General features: G+C 43.8%; 1 protein-coding gene across 5 annotated transcripts in view; it reads right to left on the bottom strand.

Annotated features, from left to right (window-relative positions):
- Window positions 1-6,120, bottom strand: part of KDM4C (lysine demethylase 4C) — a 265,259-nt gene extending 259,139 nt beyond the window's left edge. The window contains exon 1 of one of the 5 annotated variants that reach the window (XM_072152239.1): window positions 5,869-6,120. The gene's annotated coding sequence lies outside the window, so the exon portion shown is untranslated. The remainder of the gene's footprint in view (window positions 1-5,868) is intronic. The other 4 variants (XM_072152249.1, XM_072152259.1, XM_072152230.1 and 1 more) reach the window with 4 other exon arrangements.
- Window positions 6,121-15,239: the final 9,119 nt, after the last annotated feature.

Below are 15,239 nucleotides of genomic sequence, written 5' to 3'. Positions count from 1 at the left end.
TTTTCATTCATATTGATGGATTCAGTGATACACATCTTTAACCCGTTAGGGACATGGCCCTTTTTCGTTTTTGCATTTTAATTTTTCACTCCCACCTTCAAAAATCTGTAACTTTTATCTCTCCATGTAAAGAGCTGTGTTTGGGCTTGTTTTCTGTGTAACAAATTGCACTTTATAGTGATGGTATTTATTATTCCATGCCGTGTACTGGGAAGCGGGAAAGAAAATTTAGAATACAGTGAAAATGATGAAAAACGCATTTGCGCCGTTTTCTAGTGGGCTTGAATTTTACAGCTTTAACTGAGCGCCCCAACTCACATGTCTATTTTATTCTTTGGTTCGGTACGATCACGAGGATACCAAATTTGTATAGGTTTTATAATGTTTTCATACATTTAAAGAACTGTGGAACCTATGTTACTTGAATCACTTCTGTACAAAAAAAAATTCTTCATTTTGCCATGTTCTGACGCTAATAACTTTTTCATACTTCAGTGCACGGAGCTGTGGGTGGTGTCATGTTTTGCGACTTTTGATGACGTTTTTAATGCTATCTTTTTGAGGACCGTATGGGCTTTTGATCACTTTTTATCGATTTTTTTATATTTTTCAAAATGGCAAAAAATTGGCATTTTCGACTTTGGGCGCCAATTTCCGTTACGGGGCTAAACGCCGGAAAAGTTTGCCAATATATTTTGATAAATCAGACATTTTGGGACGCGATGATACCTTAAGTGTTTAGGATTTTTACTGTTTATTTATATAATCCTAGGTAAGGGGGGGGGGGGCGATTTAAAGTTTTACTTTTTTAACTATTTTTTCATATTTTTTTTTACCATTATTTGAGATCCTCTAGGGTAATTTAACCCTGCATGGTCTGATTGCTAATACTATATACTGCAATACTACTGTATTTCAGTATATAGCTGTTTTACAATGATTTTTAATAGCCTGCCCTCTGCTGGCTATTATAAATCATTGCACATGGCAAGCCTACGAGTCTCAATGAGACTCTAGGCTGCCACAGCCACCTAGCATTATAACGGTAAGTTAGGAGCCATGGTTGTGACAGGTGTGACATCACCGACCGCGGCAGTGACAGGTGGGTGTTGGCTGTTTTATACAGCCGTTACCCGCTGTGTATGGAGAGAGCTCAGCTCGTGAGCTTTCTCCATACACCCCTTGTGGCACGAGGATGATATAGTTCGTCCTCGGTCGGCGAGGTGTTAAATATATATTTTGTTAAAGGAAATCTACCATCAAAATCGAGCATGGATAAACCAAGGAAACTTATTTCACAGTGCCCGAATCTTTGTGTGGTAATATATTTTTATCCATGGCCTCTTTCCTTCCAAAATAACTTCTACAATTATGCTAAATGAGCCAGAAGACGAAATCATTGATTAAGTGACCATGGCGAATAATGCTTACCTTTATGTAAAACTTAAAAATTGTGGAACCTATGTTACTTAGACAGTAAAGGGAAAATTTTACTTGAATCACTATTAAAAAAAAAAAAATGGCTACACTTTCAGTCAGATGTCTCCATAGAAGCCCTGGTTTGGGTCAAAGTATCTTAATACTACATCACACGTCGCCTGGCAATGTTTGGAGAGAGCCAGCTCCATACCCAAAAGGGGGTTTACTGCATATTGCAGGAAACGGCTGCAATTGGTGCTAGCACCATCGCAGGTGTTTACATAGTGATCACCACCGGCAAAGGTGTCGGCAGCTTCAAAAAGATGGCGGTGAAGATCGTCACTCTCCATGACGTCATCAGGGAGCATCGATCTGGTCATTTAACCATTTCAGTAGAATGTGCGATTTGCACATTGTAATGAATGATTAGGAAAATCCCCATATACTGCCATACTGTAGTGTGGCAGTATATCGTAGGATCAGACAACCTAGGGTTAAAGTACCGTAGGAAGTCTGTAAATAGTATATATAAAAAAAACATTTAAAAAAAAAAGTAAATGTTTTCATTTTTGCAAATCTAAGAAAACATACCGTATATACTCGAGTATAAGCCGACCCGAGTATAAGCCGAGACCCCTAATTTTACCATCAAAAACTGGGAAAACCTATTGACTCGAGTATAAGCCGAGGGTGGGAAATGCATTAGTCACAGACCCCCCCAGTATGTATACAGCACTGCCCCCAGTAGTATACAGCCAGCCCAGCATTAAAAGAAAATAATAAACTTATATACTCACCCTCCGGTGGCCCCGACCTGCAGCGCTGCTCCCCCGATGTCCGCGCGGGTCCTCTTCTGGCTTCCGCTCCCGTCTTCTCTCTTCACTAACTTCGTGCCGGGTGCCGCCATTGTTCTCCCCCTGACGGCGCCTAGTATGACGTGCCGCTGCTGACGTCATACTAGGCGCCACCTGGAGGAAAAACATGGCGGCGCCCGGCACGAAGTTAGTGAAGACAGAAGACGGGCGCAGAAGCCAGAAGAGGACCCGCGCGGACATCGGGGGAGCAGAGCTGCAGGTCGGGGCCACCGGAGGGTAAGTATATAAGTTTATTATTTTTTAAAGATTTTTTATGACGGTATGACTCGTGTATAAGCCGAGGGGACGTTTTTCAGCACATTTTTTGTGCTGAAAAACTCGGCTTATACACGAGCATATACGGTAAAACCTATATAAATTTGGCATCACCGTGATCGTACCGACCCAAAGAATAAAGTAGACATGTCATTTGGGTTGCAGCCATAAAATCCAAGTACACAAGAAAATGGTGCAAATGCATTTTTTCACCAATTTCACTGCTTTTAAAATTTTCGCAGTAGACAGAATGGAAAATTAAATATTGTCAATATGAAGTGCAATTTGTTACAAAGAACAAGCCCTCCCACAGCTATTTACATGTAAATATTTAAAAAGTTATAGATTTTTGGGGACTGAAAAATGAAGATGCAAAAACAAAAAGTGCCTATCATTAAGGGGTTAATTACACCCCCTTCACAGATAAATAATTCTGTATACCTCAGCTCAATCATCATACATATAAAATTGTCTAAGGTGCTGAATCAATTTTCAATTTTTTTTTTTAAATCTCCATATGTGCTGTCAAGCATGACCCCAAAAAAAAAAAAGAAAAAAAAAAAGGGGGTCTATATTTTGGTGTTATTATAGTGTTGTCTCCTAATATATTAAATTAAAGAAGACTCAGGAGAAGCTGATAACTTACAAACTCCCATATTCCCTTACAAATTTACCACTTGTGCCCAAAAATTAGTTAAAAGCAGACAGCTCCACCATAAATGTAAAGGTCTGCTGGTTCTCCACACCCTCTACAGCATACGTTAGGTGTATTCTTATAAATACTAGCTCAGATGGCAACCTATATACGGGGGGTGGGGGAAGCTGCAGTGTGTGGCTACCTATATATTGGGTGGAAAACATGAATAATCAAATGTTAGAAAGAAAACAGTTTGTAGTCACAGCCATGGGTAGTAGTCATAGCACAAATGACAGCATTTGAATACTCCAGGGGTTTATTAGACCAAAAGTCTGTGCTATAAAAAGAAATGTTCATTTGTAACCTGATGCCAAGTATACTCCCAAAAGTATTGCTAGCCATAAGGGAATGTTATACAATCAGTGAGTGAAATAAAATATTACCATTTACATGTACCGGTACTGTATTATAAACTTCCACAGAATTAAAATGTTTCACCAAGTGTCTGCAAACAACTTATTTATGTGTTGTCTAGGCCCATAAATTACTAGAAGGAAAAACAGAAACCAGAAGGTGGTGAAAAAAAAATAAAACATGAGAAAAGCTCATAGAAATGAAAAATTAAAATGTGCAATTTTAAAATAGTTTCCCATTCATTACATCTGAATCCCCACCATTTGCAAAACCCTTTAGCTGCCTTGTATTGTTCACTTTGACTTTTCCTGTGAGCCCCACCATCCCTTAGCAATCTGGGGAACAGAGCTTCATTGATTTTTATCCAACTTCTGCCTTTGCTCCTGGTAGTCGGAGCACCAGTAATAAGACATTTATCCTGTAACCTTTTAATGTGGAGAACCTTTAAACCCCTTCCTGCCACAGCCCTTTTTTGTTTTTGCGTTTTCATTTTTCACTCCCCACCTTCAAAATTCTATAACTTTTTTAATATTTCCATGTACAGAGCTGTGTTATGGTTTACCGTATATACTCGAGTATAAGCCGACCCGAGTATAAGGCGAGACCCCTAATTTTACCACCGAAAACTGGGAAAACCTATTGACTCGAGTATAAGCCGAGGGTGTAGTTTACAGCCAGCCCCCATGCAGTATACAGCCAACCAGCCCCCAGTAGTATACAGCACAGCCCCCAGTAGTATACAGCAGCCCCCATACAGATAAAGAAATAAACTTAATACTCACCCTCCGTTGTCCCGATGTTCGGATGATGTCGCGCTGTTGCCGCTGATGACGTCATCCGCGGCGACAGCGCCGCATCACAGTGTGCGACGGCCAGCGCGATCTCCCGGCCAGCGCGATCTCGCTGCAGAGAGGAGCAGGGGATGAGCGCTGCTCACCCCAGCCCCTCTCCATAGAAGTATACAGCGCATGGCGCCGTATCATGTAGAAAGAGAGGACATGTCCTACGGGCTACGGAGAGGTACGGTGCCGTGAACCCACAGAAGTGTATGGGGGACGTATATCGGCCGTATATACGTCCCCCATACATGTGTGTGAATGTAGCCTTATGAGCACTACTGCATATTAAATTCTTCATAGTGGGGTTGCCTGCTCAATAAATATAGCACATCCAGTGTTAAGGTTTGCAGAGTATTAACAACTTTTTTTTTTTTTTTTTTTTTTAAATATCACACAAAAGTTGTAACTTCTTGTGCAATACGTCCCAAACTATTTCCTAGAGCAGCAGGGTACTGCAGTGATCTAGCCAAAAGATGTAACTGTTTCATCAGAAGCACATCTTATATCAGACTTAAACATCTGGAATCGCTTGATAAACATGGCACAAGTTATGAGAATTATAAAGTGAGGGTAGGGAAAACGTCACAGAAAGATTGCGCCCAAACCAGAAAATTTGTGAAAACGCAAAAAGATAAATTCTCTCCTAGTACAGTATATTATTAGTCAATACTACACAACTTACTAGGAATTTGTTGCATCTTTAAGTCTAGCATCAAAAGCAGGAGAAAAGGGATTCTTAAGGAATATTCATAAAGAAAAATGCATAACTTATCCACATCCATCAATCTAATATCTGTGTGCCTTGTCATCAAAATGACACCAGCAACAAAAACCTCTATGCCCAAGCCAACATTGTATTGTTGGTACCTGTCAAATGTAAAGCATTTCACATGCACAGAGCTCTATATGGTTATTAATTAGAATTATCGCATTGGAAAACCGCGATGCCATACCTGTAGTCTACTTGCTAGTGACAGACTTTAAATAAAGTTACGTCAAGAACATTGCAAAAAAGAAACCCTGCAGACGAGGGGACTCATCACTGCACTAATTGTCACACTGACAGCCCATCAGAAGGCCCTGCTGTCGTCCTGATGCTACACATGAAGTGGTCGCTGTCCTTTACACGAGGACGAATTTAGTAAAACTGTGGTAAAACTTTGCTTCCTGCCCACACCAAACATGGCTGACCCAGCGCTGAGGAGACTCCACCTGTCCAGTCTCCCCCATGTCATTATGTGTAGGTAGTAAATAAACACACAGCTGAGAACACAGGGAGCTGCCTCTCCCGTCCTCCTCCCAGCATAACCATGACAGTAAGGTGCGGTCAGCCCCGGGGGTACGGCTCGCATAGAGAAGATGCCCTGACTTTGCCCACAGTAGTCGTGCATTCATACACCGCACTCCCTGACAGGAAACATTCACGCACCTGCTCTTCTTTACAGGTTACGTCGCAGCTCCAGGTCACAGTACCCGCCTTTGACCGCAACAAGTCGGTAGCGTCGCAGCTCCGTGCTTCCACGGTCGCCTCGGCTGAGGTTGATGACGTCCTGAGCGTGACGTCAAGATATGCCGGATTGCAGTGGGTTAACTGTGTGGAGAGGCGGTGCTGCAAGTGACGTGCGGGGTGCCCGAGGAGCGTTCACGAGCGCACAGCTGTTCAGCTGGCTGAGAGACGGAGGGTGGGGCGAGCAGTCGTTATACAATAGCCGCCTCACTTTATGGAAACCGCTTCTATACTCTCACACTTGCAGCAGCTCTAACTGGAAGGAAGAATATTCTGGAATGTATTACAGGACTATGAACCACGTACGCGCTGTGCTCCTGGAGTCTCAATGAGAGCCGCCCACAGCTGTAGTGTAGTCACTATACAATGCAGTGTAATATACAATGGGTTTGTTTAAAGTAGTAAAAATGATTGTTTTTTCCTCATATTAACAGAAATATGTGTAAAATAACTAAGTTCCTGTATAGAATAAAGGATATCTAAAGTTTATTTTTAACTCTATTCACCATTAAAACCGATATTCGGCATCAGGGCCGGTTCTAGACAAATTGGGGCCCTGGGCAAAACTAAAAGTGGGGCCCCAAAATAAAACTATTTTATGACCAGTCACCATCAGTAAAAGGCTCCCTTTAGTATGGTAAAACAAACTGTAATATGATAGGGAGATTGATGGGCAGCACGGTGGCTCCGTGGTTAGCACTACAGGCTTGCAGCACTGGTCAATATCTGCAGTGTTTGCGTGGGTTTCCTCCGGGTCCTCTGGTTTCCTCCCACACTCCAAAACCATATTGATAGGTTGATTAGATTGTGAGCCCCATGGGGTTAGGGACTGATCTGGCAAGCTCTGTGCAGCGCTGCGTAATTTGCAGCAAAGGGAACGTAAAATCCATAGGGGACACCAAAAATTTTTGCAGAAAATTGCACTGTGCTTTACACAGATCTATCATTGTTTGCTCCCTTACACAATGGTGACCCAAATAACCATTAACCAAGGTAATGAGATAATAAAAGTCACGTTTAGATGTGCGCCAATGTATTAGCAGCACAATAACAGAACCCTCCACGCATCATAAGAATTTTAATTGAGAGCATCATAACATAGGTGTAAATAATGGAGGATGGTGTGAAATAAAAACTTTATTCCTGAATGTGTGTGTGTGTTTTTGGTGTTACATATAGCTTTACAGATAGACATTAGGCGAAGAGGATCAAATGTTCATCGTATCAATCGTGTCAATTTTCCCCAAAAAAACTATCACGAAATAAAAGGCAATAAGAGAGAAAGTGTATTCTTAGGTAATTTTGGATAGGAGAGGGTTAAAAACATAACTATTAGTTGATATTATTCCTTATAAAATTGTAGTAACATATAAAGTGATTATTTCCATTATCGGTGAGGTGCAGCTGTCAGGTTCGCTAGGGAGATTGCTGGGACTTCTGGTTCTTCTGGTGGTACCAGCAGCGTTCTCCGAACCCCGGCGCGTATCCGCGCAAACTCCACCTCTCGTCCTGGGCAGCGGCTGCTAAGATCTCGCGCTGTCTAGGAGTGGCTGGGACTTTGAACCTCTGCTTGGTGCTTGGTTGTTTCTGCACCATGAGGGGTTAATTCCCAGATGCTGTCCAGCACCTATCAGGTTCTGGAGGTGGAGTTCTGGCTGCATAAATTGCAGCTTCACTAGTCACCAGTGCCAGTGTTTGAAAATCCCTTTCTCCACCTGGTTGCTGCTAGTTTGTATTGCTCTGTATCTGTATCTATATTGTTGCTAACTCGGCTAGTTTTGGACTTTGACTCTTGCTTACTGATTCTGCTTTTGACGTACCCTCTAGTTGTGACTCCGGCTTGTTTACGATTCTTTTATGTTTTATGTTTGTCAGTCTGTTTGTGTTCCCCTTCCCACACTTACCCAGAATATTTCGAGTCTTCAAGTAGTCGCCCCACGGTTTAGCGTGGGGGGGCTATAGGAAGGGACAGAGGTTGGGGCAAGCTCAGGGCACACTATCCCCTGTCTTTTGTGTACCAATCCTAACAGAAACACTGGCCACACATAGGTCTGCATCCTGTATCCGACCTGCTACATTCTCTCCTTCCATGGAGCCTTTGTCAGCTGTGGTCGCTCAGGTCCAGACCCTAACTCAGCTTGTTCAGGATCTAGCTTCCCGTCTCCAAATTCAGGAATCTATGCAGGTTCCACGGCAGACATCACCGCAGGATCCACTGCCACCCACGCCTGAACCTAAGGTTCCTCTCCCTGACGTGTTTTTTGGTGACCGTAAGAAATTTTTTTCATTTCGGGAGGGCTGTAAACTTTACTTTTCTTTACGCCCTCGTTCATCGGGCACAGAGATTCAAAGGGTGGGCGTGGTAATTTCCCTGTTGCGTGGGGATCCGCAAAATTGGGCCTTTTCTCTCCCACCTGACTCTCCATCCCGTTCTTCTCTTGACGCTTTTTTTTCTGCTTTAGGCCAGATTTATGACGAACCTGACCGCCGAGCACTTGCAGTTTCCCACCTTAGATCTCTGTGTCAGGGAAAACGGACAGCAGAAGATTATTGTGCCCAGTTCAGACAGTATGTGACTGACTCTCAATGGAATGACTGCGCCCTAAAAGACCAATTTATGTCCGGACTGTCAGACCGAGTACAGGACTTAGTCTTAGCTTATGCCGAGCCTCAGACATTAGATGATGCTATGACTCTGGTCATCCGAGTTGATCGTCGCCTAAGATCCAGGCGATCACCTCGGGTGTCCTCGGACTGTCAGCCAGCGGCCAGTCCGTCTCCAGGTAGTCCAGAATTGGAATCCATGGAGCTGGATAGCATCTCTCCTGCACAGCGGAAGCAACATCGAATAAGACGCCATCTTTGTTTCTACTGTGGAAGTCCTGATCATCAGATCAACACCTGTTCCAAGAGGCAGCAGCAGGAAAACTTCCGCTCCTAAGCAGTAGTCGGGGGGGACTGCTTAGGAGCTCAGGTACTCCCTATTGTGTCTAGAATGTATTTACCTTGTACGGTTAAGTTTCAGTCTGTTTCCTGCACTGGTCGCGCCTTTTTGGATTCAGGTGCTGCGACTAATTTAATCGATTATAATTTTGTCTCTGTTTTGCATGTCATTGATTCCATTGTCCACTCCTATCCAGATGTCGGGTGCGGATTTGACCCCTCTACAGGCAGGGTTGATCAAATTCCGAACCCCGCAGATAAAGCTTATGGTAGGAGCTATGCATGAAGAATGGTGTTCTTTTCTAGTTATGGAAAACCTGTCTGAAAATGTCATTCTTGGTCTACCCTGGCTCCGGATCCATAATCCGGTAATTAATTGGGAAACTCTGGAGCTGGTTCATTGGGGTCCTCTCTGTAAGGAGCACCTGACCAGAGTTTCACTATGTACAGTAGTGACGGAAGATCAGGGTCTTCCAGGTTTTCTCTCGGACTACTCAGATGTGTTTTCAAAACCCTTGTCCCACGTCCTTCCTCCTCACAGGGAGTTTGATTGTAAAATTGACCTTCTTCCTGATGCTAGATTGCCAAAGGGTCGTATATATAACTTGTCGGTACCAGAACGGGAGGCACTGAAGAGTTATATTGATGAGAGTTTGGCAATCGGACATATTCGTCCCTCTGAGTCGCCCACTGGGGCCGGGTTCTTTTTTGTTGAGAAAAAAGATGGTGGTTTACGGCCGTGTATTGACTATCGAGAATTAAATAAGATAACGGTAAAAAACTCAGGTCCCCTCCCCTTGATCCCGGATCTCTTAAATCAGGTTTCTGGGGCCCAAGTTTTCTCTAAATTAGATCTGAGGGGCTTATAACCTGATTCGGGTCCGAGAAGGGGATGAGTGGAAAACCGCATTTAATACACCTTTGGGGCACTTTGAATACCTGGTTATGCCCTTTGGTTTGAGTAATGCCCCAGCGGTTTTTCAAGGCTTTATGAACTCCATTTTTCATGATTACATTGGTGTGTTTATGGTGGTGTATCTAGACGATATTTTGATTTTTTCTCCTGATATGGTTTCTCACCAGCAACATCTCCGCCAAGTACTTACCAGGTTGCGCAAAAACCACCTCTTCGCTAAGCTGGAAAAGTGTGTTTTTTGCGTCCAGAAGGTTTCCTTCTTAGGTTATGTTGTGACTCCCTCTGATGTACAGATGGATCCGAGTAAGGTTCAGGCACTCACGGACTGGGTTCGGCCTACCAATCTTAAGGCCCGACAACGATTTTTAGGTTTCGCTAACTATTATCGGAACTTTATAAAGAACTTTTCTGTGATAGCCAAACCCCTCACGGATCTAACCCGTAAGGGTGCTGATCCAAACAACTGGTCCCCTGCCGCTTGCTCAGCGTTTGAAACTTTAAAAGCGGCATTCTCGTCAGCCCCAGTTTTGGTTCAACCTGACCTCTCTCTACCGTTTGTTGTGGAGGTTGATGCCTCCGAGGTAGGAGTAGGTGCAGTGTTGTCTCAGGGGTCCTCCACTCTCACCAGACTTAGGCCCTGTGCATATTTCTCTAGAAAGTTTTCCTCTTGTGAGAGGAATTATGATATTGGTAATCGAGAGCTCCTTGCCATTAAGTGGGCATTTGAAGTCTGGCGACACTTTTTGGAAGGAGCTCTTCATCCGATAACTGTGCTCACAGATCATAAGAACTTAGTATATTTGGATACTGCTAAGCGTTTGAACTCACGTCAGGCTAGGTGGGCCTTGTTTTTCTCTCGCTTTAATTTTGTGGTCACCTACCGACCTGGGTCAAAAAATGTGAAGGCTGATGCCTTGTCCCGTAGCTTCGGGACTCCTGAGCTTCCAGCGACTACGGACAGTAATATTTTGTCTCCAGGTGTTGTGTTGGCAGCTGTCTCCTCCCACCTCTCCTCTCAAATTTTAGCAGGACAAAAATCTGCACCCAAAGACCTTCCGGAAGGCAAATTATTTGTTCCTCTTTCTTGTCGTTTGAGAGTGTTGGAGGAGACGCATTGCTCAGTATTGGCAGGTCATCCGGGAATGCGGAGTACCTTGGATCTCTTAAAGAGAAGTTACTGGTGGCCTCACATGACTAATGATGTGCACGCATTTGTCCAAGCCTGTCAGGTCTGTGCGCGAGGAAAGACTCCCAGGAGACGTCCTGAGGGGCCTCTTCTTCCGCTTCCAGTTCCCACCAGGCCATGGTCTAAAGTGTCAATGGATTTTGTCACTGATCTGCCAGCATCTCAAGGCTATACAGTGATTTGGGTGGTAGTGGACCGTTTCTCCAAGATGGGACACTTTGTTCCATTAAAAAGTTACCTTCAGCTGAAGAATTGGCTGATTTGTTTATACAGAACATTGTACGCCTCCATGGTATACCAGATGATATTGTGTCTGATAGGGGCGTACAATTTGTTTCCAAATTTTGGCGAGCATTTTGTTCTAGACTGGAAGTTAATCTGTCGTTCTCCTCAGCGTTTCATCCTGAGTCTAATGGTCAGTCCGAGAGAATGAATCAGGAGATGATTCAATATCTGCGACTCTTTGTCTCGGACAGTCAGGACCAGTGGGTGAAATTCCTTCCGTTGGCAGAATTTGCTATTAATAACCACTGTAGTTCGTCCACACAGGTATCTCCGTTTTTCTGCAATTATGGTTTTCATCCTCGTTTCTCTTTTTCATCTGTGCCTGTCTCTAATATTCCTCGAGCAGAAGCTATTACATCCAAGTTGCGCTCGCTCTGGTCACAAGTTCGGGAGAATATTCAGAGGGCACAAAATTCTATGGTCCAACAAACTGAAAGAAGGTGCACTAAATCTGATACGTTTGTGGTGGGGGATAAAGTGTGGTTATCAACAAAAAACCTTAAATTGAAGGTCCCCTCTTTGAAGTTTGCGCCCAGGTTTGTGGGTCCGTTTGTTGTTACTCATATTGTTAACCCGGTTTCCTTCAAGATTACACTTCCAGCAGGGTGGCGGGTCCATAACACCTTCCATAAGAGTCTTCTGAAGCGCTATGTTGAGCCTGTTTTGCCTCTTTCTGACCCTCCTTCTATTGTGGAGGGGAATCTGGAATTTGAGGTGGAAAAGGTGGTGAATTCCAGATGGGTAGGTAACTCCCTGCAGTACCTGGTCCATTGGAAAGGTTTTGGTCCTGAGGATAGGTCTTGGGTTCCGGCTAGAGATGTTCATGCTCCACGGTTACTCAGGTTATTTCATCAGACCTACCCTCAGAAGCCATCTTTAAGATCTAGGGGTCCGAAGGCCCCCCATCAGGGGGGGGTACTGTCAGGTTCGCTAGGGAGATTGCTGGGACTTCTGGTTCTTCTGGTGGTACCAGCAGCGTTCTCCGAACCCCGGCGCGTATCCGCGCAAACTCCACCTCTCGTCCTGGGCAGCGGCTGCTAAGATCTCGCGCTGTCTAGGAGTGGCTGGGACTTTGAACCTCTGCTTGGTGCTTGGTTGTTTCTGCACCATGAGGGGTTAATTCCCAGATGCTGTCCAGCACCTATCAGGTTCTGGAGGTGGAGTTCTGGCTGCATAAATTGCAGCTTCACTAGTCACCAGTGCCAGTGTTTGAAAATCCCTTTCTCCACCTGGTTGCTGCTAGTTTGTATTGCTCTGTATCTGTATCTATATTGTTGCTAACTCGGCTAGTTTTGGACTTTGACTCTTGCTTACTGATTCTGCTTTTGACGTACCCTCTAGTTGTGACTCCGGCTTGTTTACGATTCTTTTATGTTTTATGTTTGTCAGTCTGTTTGTGTTCCCCTTCCCACACTTACCCAGAATATTTCGAGTCTTCAAGTAGTCGCCCCACGGTTTAGCGTGGGGGGGCTATAGGATGGGACAGAGGTTGGGGCAAGCTCAGGGCACACTATCCCCTGTCTTTTGTGTACCAATCCTAACAGCAGCAGCTCCTGTGTCCAGCAAATTCTCCCTGCAGCTTAAGAATCTTAAGGAGGGTTACACTTCAGGGGGCTGTATCTCTGGCTCTGTGACACAGAACTTCACTTCTTTTTTCCTATAAAAGAAGAGTCTCCTCTTTTAAATTAATTTAAATTTGTGTTTCTAAGTTTCAGGAAAACTGAGATATTAACTGTTAAACTGCCATCAGGAGTGAATTTTTATATATAAAAATGGCACCTGATATTCTCACTTAAAACCTGAATATCTCCAGATCCATGGCACCTAGAAACAAAATTCAAGATTCATTTCAAAGAAGATATTCTCCTCTTTCAGGGGGCCCTGGGCATTTGGCCACTTTGCCTACCCATAGCGCCGGCCCTGTTCGGCATGTAATATCCAGGCCAACTATGCCCCCCACCACTTCCGATGGTGGTTATAAGCAGCAAATTCCGTGCACCAGCTCCGGGTGAGCAGGTGCCGGCGCTTATTTTCGTTATGGTTTTTAAACCAATGTAAAGCGCTTAAACGCTTTATTAATCTTTATATAGGTTGGCTGGCCTGATCAGGTGACCCTGGAATAGACTAGCCCCTGCCCGCGCTGCTCGGATCATTCTCTGCCTGGATGCCGCTAGGGAGAGAGCTGCTGCTGGTCAGGGAAAGCGTTAGGGTGTTCTATTAGATTAGTGATTAGGCAGGAGTGAGTCTACAAGAACCCAACAGCCCTTGTTAGGGCTACAATAGCGTTATTTTTATTTTTTTTATTTACTTGGGGCTGGGCTTGCTGGCACTAGTAGTGCAGCTACTACCATATTGTGACGGATTTGCAGGGAGACTTGCGAACATTATTTTTGGCTCTTAGTGACACACAAATCCATTTCAAACAGCTAAGTGGGACAATTTATTGGAGGTTTGATTGAATTAGGCACAGTCTGCTGATTTTTTTTTTTTTTTTTTTTTTTTTTCAAAAGTGAAAGTGAAAGTCACAGCACAAAATCCTTTTGTGTGCTGTCAGTGGTGTAAATGCAATTTCATCTAGCTTAGTCTGCTTGCTACTGTTTAGCAAGCTAGTCTCCAGAAATCCCAATCCACATTCTCTCTGCAGGTGAAGCGTACTGTACGTAACATGTGGCCCAGAGGCCTTCTTAGCCTGTAGCTCTTCCATCAACTCTTCCTCCTCCATTTGTTCTTGCAAAAGATGCTAAATTGGCAGTGTCAAATATTTATTTTCCCTACTATATATTTATTTAAATTGTCCTATATCTTTTTAAATTGGGGTTGTAATATGTATTTTATGTAACAAATCTTGTTACATAGATCTTAAAAAGCTTAATCTAGAAATATTTTTGCTGCATGGGAATTTAAGGGGAAGTTACAGTGCATGTTAGAATGCTTTTTCTGGTAGAAACACTAGATGGCACTCTAACTCTATATAAGCAAATTTTAAAAAAGTGAAATGATGCTTTTGAAGTACTGGGTAAATAAAATTTAAAGCAATAGAACAATTGATGCTAACATTATTCATGATTTATAGCAGATACCACGACTTTATGATTATTGTCAGTAAGATCTTGAGTTCTGCTACCTCTTTGCTTGCACAGACATCATATGCTCTATAGCAGTAATAGGGGGCTCTGGAGTAAACATTTCATTTAGTGGGAGCTCTTCTGTGGAAAATTCATTAATGGGTGGGGGGCTTTGCTGTGGACATTTCACTAAGAGTGACTCGGCTGTGGACATTTCATTAATGACAGGAGGGCTCTGCTGTGGACATTTCATATGTGGGGGGCTATGCTCTGGGCATTTCATAAATGAGGGGAGGGCTTTGCTGTGGACATTCCATTGCCGAAGGGAGACTGCTGCTGGACATCATATTAATGGGGAGGCTGCTGGGAATTTCATTACTGAGGGGAGGCTCCTGAACATTTCATTGATGAGGGGTGGCTGCTGCTGGACATTTTATTAGTGATGGTAGGCTGCTGTTGTACATTTCATTGATATGGGGATGCTGCTGGACATTTTATTAAAGAGTAGCGGCTGCATTTCCCACCCATACTCATACTTATAAGTATTACAGGGCTTCTACTCAATGGAGGAGATCCCAAAAGTGCATTGTCCGACGACAATGCACTGTGCCGCAATTCAAGAAGATTGTGAGCACAACTTGCTGAATTTGCCGCTTCCCCGATCAGGTCCGCCGGAGTTCACCATCTTCCTCTCAGTGTATGTAAATGCATGGTTTGACACATTTTTTAAGTTAAATCCTGTGGTTTGACCGTATCCGGTTTGTGTTGCATGAAAGCCGGCGGCAAAATCCGATCACGTGCGACACTATACCCTTTTAAATGCGGCGCAAATCGACGGAATATCCGACGTTTGTGCAGTCCGTAGACCCTTAGTAAATGAGCCCCAATATGTTTTCTC

The sequence above is a fragment of the Engystomops pustulosus genome, chromosome 1 (assembly GCF_040894005.1).
Source record: "Engystomops pustulosus chromosome 1, aEngPut4.maternal, whole genome shotgun sequence".
NCBI classification, from domain to species: Eukaryota; Metazoa; Chordata; class Amphibia; order Anura; family Leptodactylidae; genus Engystomops; species Engystomops pustulosus.
Note: the sequence above shows the minus strand (reverse complement) of the source record. Positions and strands in the feature narration are given on the sequence as shown.